General features: G+C 38.7%; 1 protein-coding gene across 2 annotated transcripts in view; it reads left to right on the forward strand.

Annotated features, from left to right (window-relative positions):
- RNF38 (ring finger protein 38) overlaps positions 1-9551 on the forward strand; it is a 119725-nt gene that overhangs the window by 12471 nt on the left and 97703 nt on the right. The gene's annotated exons all lie outside the window — the stretch shown is intronic.

A 9551-nucleotide genomic window follows, 5' to 3' on the forward strand; every position in this document is an offset into this window, starting at 1 on the left:
GAGGGTGGGATTTTAACTTTCTGTGTAAGGTTTTCATTTTTTAATGACGATATAGTACTTCTGTTTATGTAGTTAATTTTACAGAAAGGTAAAATAAATCTGGGTCAGATACCTTGCATTTACTTCTCCAGGCCTGTCCTTCACCCATTTCCACCTGGCTCTTTGCCACAGAGAGAGTTCCCAGATCTTCTGGTTTCTGGTGGGGTTCAGCCTCAAGAGGTGATTGAAAAGGAGGAGAAGAATGGGGTCAGAATGTTTATTCTCTCTTCTCAGAATAGTTGGTCTTGTATTGCCTGGGTTCTGGTGTTCTCTGTGTCCTGTCTCTTTTTGGGGGCCGGGGCAATAGTTGTTCTATTGCTAGTTCAGGGCTCTGTTCCTCCCCCGTGGTTTCTATAGGCCTGACCTCCCAACTTTGTAATCATTCCTTTTATAAACAACCCCCTTCAGATTATTCTGATTTGAGTTTGCCCTCTCTTCCCTGTTGGGGTAATGACCGACGGACTCCCCCTTGTCATTCTCTCCTTACTATAATCCCAGAGAGTATCAGTGCGATCTGGATGTGTGTTTCTTTCCAGATATTTTCTGTACACAGCGTGGCTCTCAAACAAATGAGTAAATAAAACACAAGGGATCATGTTATACGTCCTGTCCTTTACATTGGTGGGTTTTTTTTTTTTAACATCATACTATAGTGTGATTATCTTTCTACATCAGTGTAATCTACCTCATTTTTAATAACTGTGCAATACTCCATTATACTTGATAATGGACGTAACCACAATGTAATCAGTTCCTTATGTATTTAACATGACATTTTAAATTGTATACTGAATTTTCATTAATACTTTAAATCTGTTTCTCACTCTTCTATTGATCTGTCAGTATTATGGCACCAGTATTGCATGTTTTACTTACTGTGGTTTTATATGGGTATTGGCTTTGTAGGGCAACTCCTGGTAGTATTCTTATTTTGGAAAAAGACTTTTGCCTTTCATTACTTGCTTTTCCCTCATCCAGGTATATTTTTTAAAAGTTTTTGTCAGAGTTACTACAAAATTTCCACTGGTGTACATATTGGAAAAGCATTACATTTATTAAGTTGGAAATAATTGATCTCGTCACACTTTCGTGCCTTTTCATCCATTAATATGATTTTCCACCCCCACTTTTTTTTTTGATGGTTCTGTAGTTTTACTATACCAGCAGTTAGTTCTCATCCGCATTGTCTGTAGATTTTTGAAAGTGGTAACAGGCACATAGGTACTGACATCTAGACTTGTTTGGTGAATCTTAATTACATTTTCTGGACAACTGCACATGGATCAGGTAGGGGACGTTCTTTTTTCCTTTGGCCCAAACAGCTTTGTTGAGCCTAGTGTCCATGCACACATTTGGGGTTCCCATCTCCTTCATGGAAAGTTGCCGGATTTCTTTTGAGTGCCTGAGGGGCATACTTCTTGAAACTTACTCCAGGGATGTGCTTGCAAATGTTGATAGTGTATTATCTGGTCACCACCTCAGTGATGCTGACCCGCCCTTTTTTGTGGGAGGGTTTGGAAAGGAAGTTTCCAACAATTTTTAAAAAAGTATTTTTATTTATTATAAGTTTGTCAAATGCCATAGTATGTTGCTTAGTGGAGTTTTGTAGTTTAATTCACATGTCATTTCCATAGTATTTTACATTATTCCTGCTTTTGACAGTGGGGTGTTTTTCATCATGTTTTTTGAGATTTGCTGATGTTAGGGAAAGCTGTTAACTTTTTTATGTTTATTTAAAAACTTGCCAATATCTTGAGCTCTTTTAGCCATTTTAATAATTTTCATAGGTTTTTTTTTTTGGCATTCCAGTTGAACAACTCTGTTATTGGCAAATTTGCTAATTTAGACTCCTCTTCAATACTTCCCTATGTTATTTTTCTTTGTCATTTCAACTGGCTAGACTGTAACATCCAGAAAATGTCATGTACTTGATTGTTGTCTAATGAGGCTGCCTCAGATGTATTTCACTGTTCATTGTGGGTTGACTGTGGGTCTGAAACCTAGTAAGTTAAAGAAGTAGTATTTTTATTTATTATAAGTTTGTCAGATGCCTGCCAAACCTGTTATCTACCCTTACAGGTTTATGTCTTCTTTTTATTTATTTATGTATTGAATTACATTAACCCATTTTTAGTATGGAATTATCCATAAATTTCTGTAATGGATCTCAGTATTCAATTGACTTGTTCATATTTAAGGTTTTGGTATATATTCAAGGAAGAAAAGCCTTGTAAATTTCCTTCCTTGTACCATCCTTGATATCAGGAGTTTGGTAGCATGGACAGCCAGCCTTTTAGGAGGAGGGGCAGTAACCATTTTTATCTTGTTTTTTTAGCTCATTTCATTTAGTTCTCGGTTTTTGTTGTATGTGTGGTGGGGAGGTAGTCAATTTTGATAAAAATTTTTTTTAAGAAATTCTTTTCAAGCTTTAAAAATATATGAATTAATTCATTGTTTTCTTTTACTTTTTAAAATTTTCTCTGTAAATGGTTTTGTGAGCTGTATTTTGTTCTATTGGAGAAGGAAATGGCAACCCACTCCAGTGTTCTTGCCCGGAGAATCCCAGGGGACAGCAGAGCCTGGTGGGCTGCCGTCTATGAGGTCGCACAGAGTCAGACACGATTGAAGTGACGTAGCAGCAGCAGCAGCAGCATTTTGTTCTATTTTGATTAGATTAAAATCTCCTGACCTATTTCCTCATCTGTAAAATAGGTGTAATATAGGTATAATGAAAATGGGCCGATGTATGTGCCAACTATATACTAAGCAATCAAATGAAGGTTGCTCTTGTTTTTTTTAAAAATAACTACCTTTTAGTCTTGGATCTATTTTATATTTTTGTATACTGATTGAGGAATTTCTGTTCTTTATTAAATTCTTTTTGTATACCTTAAAGTATTTTTTTAAATGTGTGGGCTTCCTTGGTGGCTGAATCGGTAAAGAATCTGCCTGTAGTTCAGGAGACCTGGGTCCAATCCCAGGGTGGAGAGGATCCCCTGGAGAAGGAAATAGCAACCACTCCAGTATTCTGAAAAATCCCATGGATAGAGGAACCTGGCGGGCTATATAATCCATGGGGTCTCGGAGTCGGATACAATTCAGAGACTAAACCACCACCATACATGTATTGTCTTCTAATTATAAAAATGCACATTGCAAAAAATTCAAATGTTACAGAAATATGTATTAGAGAAAATAAAGTCCCTTTATTTGAATTCTTCAGGGATTAATGAGAATGGCTGGTTGTATATAATCATTGTGTGTGTTTTACCATGCACATACATATATGTGTATGTGTGTACATGTATTAAAAAATGTGGCCATTCTATATATATATTGTTCTGAAACTTGTTTCTGCTTTATATCTTGGGTTTCTTTCCAAGTCAGTATTTATAGATCTAGTTATTCTTTGCTAAAAGCTTTATTTGACATGTGATAATATGCATAAAACATGCACATTTTGTAAGCTTACCACTTAGTCATCAGTGTGAATACACTTGTGTAACCAATAGATCATAAAATAATGTTATTACAGGGACCCCCAGGCACCTTCCATTGGGCTCCCTATCTCATTGTTTATAAAATTTAACAGGCTTGTTGAAATACAACTCATGTATCATGCAATTCACCCATACTAATTATACAATTCAATGGCTTCTAATATTTTGGTATATTCATAATTGTGCAGCCATCACCATTGTCTGATTCTAGAATCTTCTCATTCCCTGAAGAAGAAACCATGTACCCATTGGCAGTTGCTCTTCATTTTCTCCCACCTCAAGCTTAGGAAACAGCTATCTTCTTTTTCTGTAGATTTGCCTATTCTGGACCTTTTATTGTGAAATCATACAATATATAGTGTTTTATGACTGGCTGCTTTCACTGAGCATAGTGTTTTCAGGTTCATCTATATTGTAACATATATCAATGCTTCATTCCTTTTTATGACCAAATAATATTCACTGTATGTATGTACTACATGTTATTTATCCATTTGTCAATTAATGGACATTTGGGTTGCATTCATTTTTGGACTGTTAATGAGTAATGCTGCTGAGAATATTTGCATACTAGATTTTGTGTGGACATCATGGTTTACATTTCTTTTAGGTACACAGACACACAGACACACACACACACACACACCCTAGGAGTGAAATTACTGGGTCAGACTATAACTATGTTTAACCTTTTGAGGAATTGCAAACTATTTTCCAAGGTGGTTGTACCATTTCATTTTACCAGCAATGTATGAGAGTCTTGACTTCTTCATATTCTCATCAAAACCTGTTGTCTTTTTTATTATAATCATCCCACTGGGGGTGCATTGGTAGTTCATTGTGGTTTTGATTTGCATTTCCCTAGTGGTTAATAATATTGAGCACCTTTTCATGTATTATTGATCCATGTAGATTTTAGAAGAAGCTTTTAAACTTTCTCTAATTGTCAGAGGCAGAGCCTCGTAGTATCTTTAGTGTCCTCATAATTTTTATACAAGCATCTCAGCACATCTTTACTTCTCTACTCTCTTTACTGTTTCTTTATAGATATAATCTATAGTTTTATTTGTTAGTATGTATTGCATATTTTCTTTTGAGAATGATTTTTTAAATGTTTCAGTGTAATTATATAGCCAGATTTAGAATAGAATTTTAAATTGTTTTCCTGTTGCTTTCCTTTCTTAGCTATACAATAACTGTTAATCAGTTGATGGATGAATACTGTAGATTCCAGGATCCGTGTTTTCACAGATTTTTGTAGGATTTTACATGAATTGATCCTTTGTTGTTTGTTGTTCAGTCTCTTAAGTTGTCTCCAACTCTTTGTGACCCTGTGGACTGCAGCACACCAGGCTTCCCTGTCCTTCACCATCTCCTGGAGCTTGCTCAAACTCATGCCCATCGAGTCAGTGATGCCATCCAACCATCTCATCCTCTGTTGTCCCCTTCTGCTCCTGCCTTCAGTCTTTCCCAGCATCAGGGTCTTTTCAAATGAGTCAGTTCTTTGCATCAGGTGGCCGAAGAATTGGAGCTTCAGCTTCAACATCAGTCCTTCCAATGAATATTCAGGACTGATTTCCTTTAGGATTGAGTGGTTTGATCTCCTTGCAGTTCAAAGGACTCTCAAGAGCCTTCTCCAGCACCACAATTCAAAGGCATCAATTCTTCGGCGCTTGATCTTCTTTATGGTCCAACTCTCACATCCATACATGGCTACTAGAAGAACCATAGCTTTGACTATACTTTTTTTTCATTTATTTTTATTAGTTGGAGGCTAATTACTTTACAATATTGTAGTGTTTTTTGTCATACATCGACATGAATCAGCCATGGATTTACATGTATTTCCCATCCCGATTCCCCCTCCCACCTCCCTCTCCACCCGATTCCTCTGGGTCTTCCTAGTGCACCAGGCCCGAGCACTTGTCTCATGCATCCAACCTGGGCTGGTGATCTGTTTCACCCTAGATAATATACATGTTTCGATGCTGTTCTCTCTAAACATCCCACCCTCGCCTTCTCCCACAGAGTCCAAAATTCTGTTCTGTACATCTGTGTCTCTTTTTCTGTTTTGCATATAGGGTTATCGTTACCATCTTTCTAAATTCCATATATATGTGTTAGTATACTGTATTGGTCTTTATCTTTCTGGCTTACTTCACAAACTGATGTCTTTGCTTTTTAATATGCTGTCTAGGTTTGTCATAGCTTTCCTTCCAAGAAGCAAGCATCTTCTAATTTCGTGGCTATAGTCACTGTCCACAGGGATTTTGGAGCCCAAGAAAATAAAATCTGTCACTGCTTCCCTTTTTTTCCCCATCTATTTGCCATGAAGTGATGGGACCAGATGCCATGATCTTAGTTTTTTGAATGTTGAGTTTTAAGCCAGCTTTTTCACTCTCCTGTTTAACTTTCATCAAGAGGCGCTTTAGTTCTTCTTCACTTTTCTGCCATTAGAGTGGTATCATCTGCATATCTGAAGTTGTTGATATTTCTCCTGGCAGTCTTGATTCTACCTTGTGATTCATCCAGCCCGGCATTTCGCTTGATGTCCTCTGCATATAAGTTAATTAAACAGGATCACAATGTACAGCCTTGTCATACTCCTTTCCCAATTTTGAGCTAGTCTGTTGTTCCTTGTAAGGTTGTAACTGTTGCTTCTTTTTTTTTTTTTTCCCATAACTGTTGCTTCTTGACCTGCATACAGGTTTCTCAGGAGACAGGTAAGATGGTCTGGTATTCCCTTCTCTTTAAGAATTTTTCACAGTTTGTTGTGATCCACACAGACAAAGGCTTTGGCGTCGTCAATGAAGCAGAAGTAGTTGTTTTTCTGTAATTCCCTTTCTTTCTCTAAGATCCAACGAATGTGGGCAACTTGACCTCTGGTTCCTCTGCCTTTTCTAAAACCCAGCTTGTACATCTGGAAGTTCTCAATTCACATACTGCTGAAGCCTAGCTTGAAGGATTTTGAGCATAACCTTATTAGCATGTGAAATGAGTGCAGTTGTGTGGTAGTTTGAACATACTTTGGCACTGCCCTTCTTTGGGACTAGAATAAACACTGAACTTTTCCAGACCTGTGGCCACTGCTGAGTTTTCCAAATTTGCTGACATATGAAGTGCAGCACTTTTAACTGCATTGTCTTTTAGTATTTGAAATAGCTCAGCTGGGATTCCATCGCCTCCACTAGTCGTGTTTGTGGTAATGCTTCCTAATGCCCACTTGACTTCAGAGCTTGACTTTAGTCAAGCTCTACGTGAGTGACCACAAACATCGTGGTTATCTGGGTCATTAAGATTTTTTTGTGTGTGTAGTTCTTCTGTGTATTCTTGCCACCCCTTTTTAATCTCTTCTGGTTCTGTTAGGTCCTTGCTGTTTCTGTCCTTTATTGTGCCCATCCTGGCATGAAATGTTCCCTTGATATCTCCAATTTGCTTGAAGATATCTCTAGTCCTTCCCATTCTATTGTTTTCCTCTACTTCTTTGCATTGTTCATTGAAAAAGGCTCTTATCTCTCCTTGCTATTCTGTGGAACTCTGCATTCAGTTGGATGTATCTTTCTCTTTCTCCCTTGCTTTTTGCTCTCTTCTTTCGTCAGCTACGTGTAAAGCCTCCTCAGGCGACCACTTTGCCTTCTTGCATTTCTTTTGCTTTGTGATGATTTTGGTCACTGCCTCCTGTAGAATGTTACAGGCCTCTGTCCCATAGTTCTTCAGGCACTCTGTCTACCAGTTCTAATCCCTTGAATTTATTTGTCATCTCCACTGTACAATTAAAAGGGACTTGATTTAGTTTATACCTGAATGGCCTAGTGGTTTTCCTTACTTTCTTTGATTTAAGCCTGAATTTTGCAGTAAGGAGCTGATGATCTGAGCCACAGTCAGCTCCAGGTCTTGTTTTTGCTGACTGTATAGAGCTTCTCCGTCTTCGGCTGCAGACTGTAATCAGTCTTATTTTGGTATTGACCATTTGGTGATGTCCGTGTGTAGAGTTGTCTCTTGTGTTGACGGAAAAGGATGTTTGCTGTGACCAGTGTGTCCTCTTGGCAAAACTCTGTTAACCTTTGCCCTGCTTCATTTTGTACTCCAGGGCCAAACTTGCCTGTTACTTGCGTGTTCAAGGTATCTCTTGAATTCCTATTTTGCCTTCTAATCCCTTGTGATGGAAAGCACATCTTTTTTTGGTGTTAGTTCTAGAAGGTCTTATAGGTCTTCATAGAACTGTTCAACTTCAGCTTCTTTGGCATCAGTGGTTGGGGCATAGACTTGGATTACTGTGATGTTGAATGGTTTGCCTTGGAAACAACCAGATAATTCAGTCATTTTTGAGAATGCATCCAAGTACTGCATTTCAAACTCTTTTGTTGACTAAAAGGGCTATTCCATTTCTTCTAAGGGATTCTTGCCCAAGTAGTAGATATAAAGGGTCATGTGAATTAAATTTGCCCCATTCCAGTCCATTTTCGTCTGATTCCAAAGATGTCGATGTTCACTCTAGCCATCTCCTACTTGACCACATCTAATTTACCTTCATTCACGGACCTAACATTCCAGGTTCCTATGCGATATTGTTCTTTATCGGACTTCACTTTTGCCACCAGACACATCCACAGCTGGGCGTTGTTTCCACTTTGGCCCAGCTGCTTCATTCTTTCTGGAGCTGTTAGTAACTGCCTTCTGCTCATCCCCAGTAACATATTGGCCACCTTCTGATCTGGGGGTGGCTCATCTTCCACTGTCGTATCTTTTTGCCTGACGGTGGTTTTCATGGGGTTCTCACGACAAGAAGACTGGAGTGGTTTGCCTTTCTCTCCTTCGGTGGATCACATTTTGTCAGAACTCTCCACTGAGACCTGTCCGTCTTGGGTGGCCCTGCATGGCATGGCTTACAGCCTCAGTGAGTTACACAAGCCCCTTCCCTATGACAGGAATGTGGTCTCTGAAGCAGTGATGATCTTAATGACTGATTCAGACATTTTAAAGGTATGGTTCAGTTCAGTTCAGTTGCTCAGTCATGTCTGACTCTTTGTGACCCCATGGACTGCAGCACGCCAGGCCTCTCTGTCCATCACCAACTCCTGGAGTTTACCCAAACTCATGCCCACTGAGTCGGTGATGCCATCCAACCATCTCATCTTCTGTCGTCCTCTTCTCCTCCCGCCTTCAATCTTTCCCAGCATCAGGGTCTTTTCAAATGAGTCAGCTCTTCCCATTGGGTGGCCAAAGTATTGGAGTTTCAGCTTCAGCATCAGTCCTAGCAATGAATATTCAGTACTGATTTCCTTTAGGATGGACTGGTTGGATCTCCTTGCAGTCCAAGGGACTCTTAAGAGTCTTCTCCAACACCACAGTTTAAAAGCATCAGTTCTTTAGCACTCAGCTTTCTTTATAGTCCAACTCTCACATCCATACATGATTACTCGAAAAACCGTAGCCTTGACTAGATGGACCTTTGTTGGCAAAGTAATGTCTCTGCTTTAAGGTTTGCATTTCATTGTTGTAACCCAGAGCTTTTTGTTTGTTCTTAATTCATCAGGAGTTTCAAGGTAATATTTTTAGTCAGTTACCCTTTTAGAGAGAACAGCCTAAGATAGGGGGTTTGCAGAGAAAAATGATATAGTCTGTTTCTTCATTATCAGCGAGATGAATAGAGAAACCAGATGGACAGACTGGAGAGCATAGTTCCATTATTTGGAAGAATCAACTAATCCCAGAGCGTCATACCTACTTGCCTTTGTTCAAATATGATAACCACTGCAATATTGTAAAGTAATTAGCCTCCAACTAATAAAAATAATTTGGGGAAAAAACAAATATAATATGTATGTATCTCCATATTTGTGTGATTCATCAGTACCACTCTTCCCTCGATGGCTCCTTTTCTGAGTTATTACACATAGTTTATATCCAGTGTATTTTGCCTTAGCCGGAAGTTCTATTGAGAACAGTTCATATTCAAATCTAAATGGAAATACTCCTTGAAGAGTCTATAAGGGATGGCCCACAGGATGA

Source organism: Cervus canadensis, chromosome 14 (assembly GCF_019320065.1).
Source record: "Cervus canadensis isolate Bull #8, Minnesota chromosome 14, ASM1932006v1, whole genome shotgun sequence".
Lineage (NCBI taxonomy): Eukaryota > Metazoa > Chordata > Mammalia > Artiodactyla > Cervidae > Cervus > Cervus canadensis.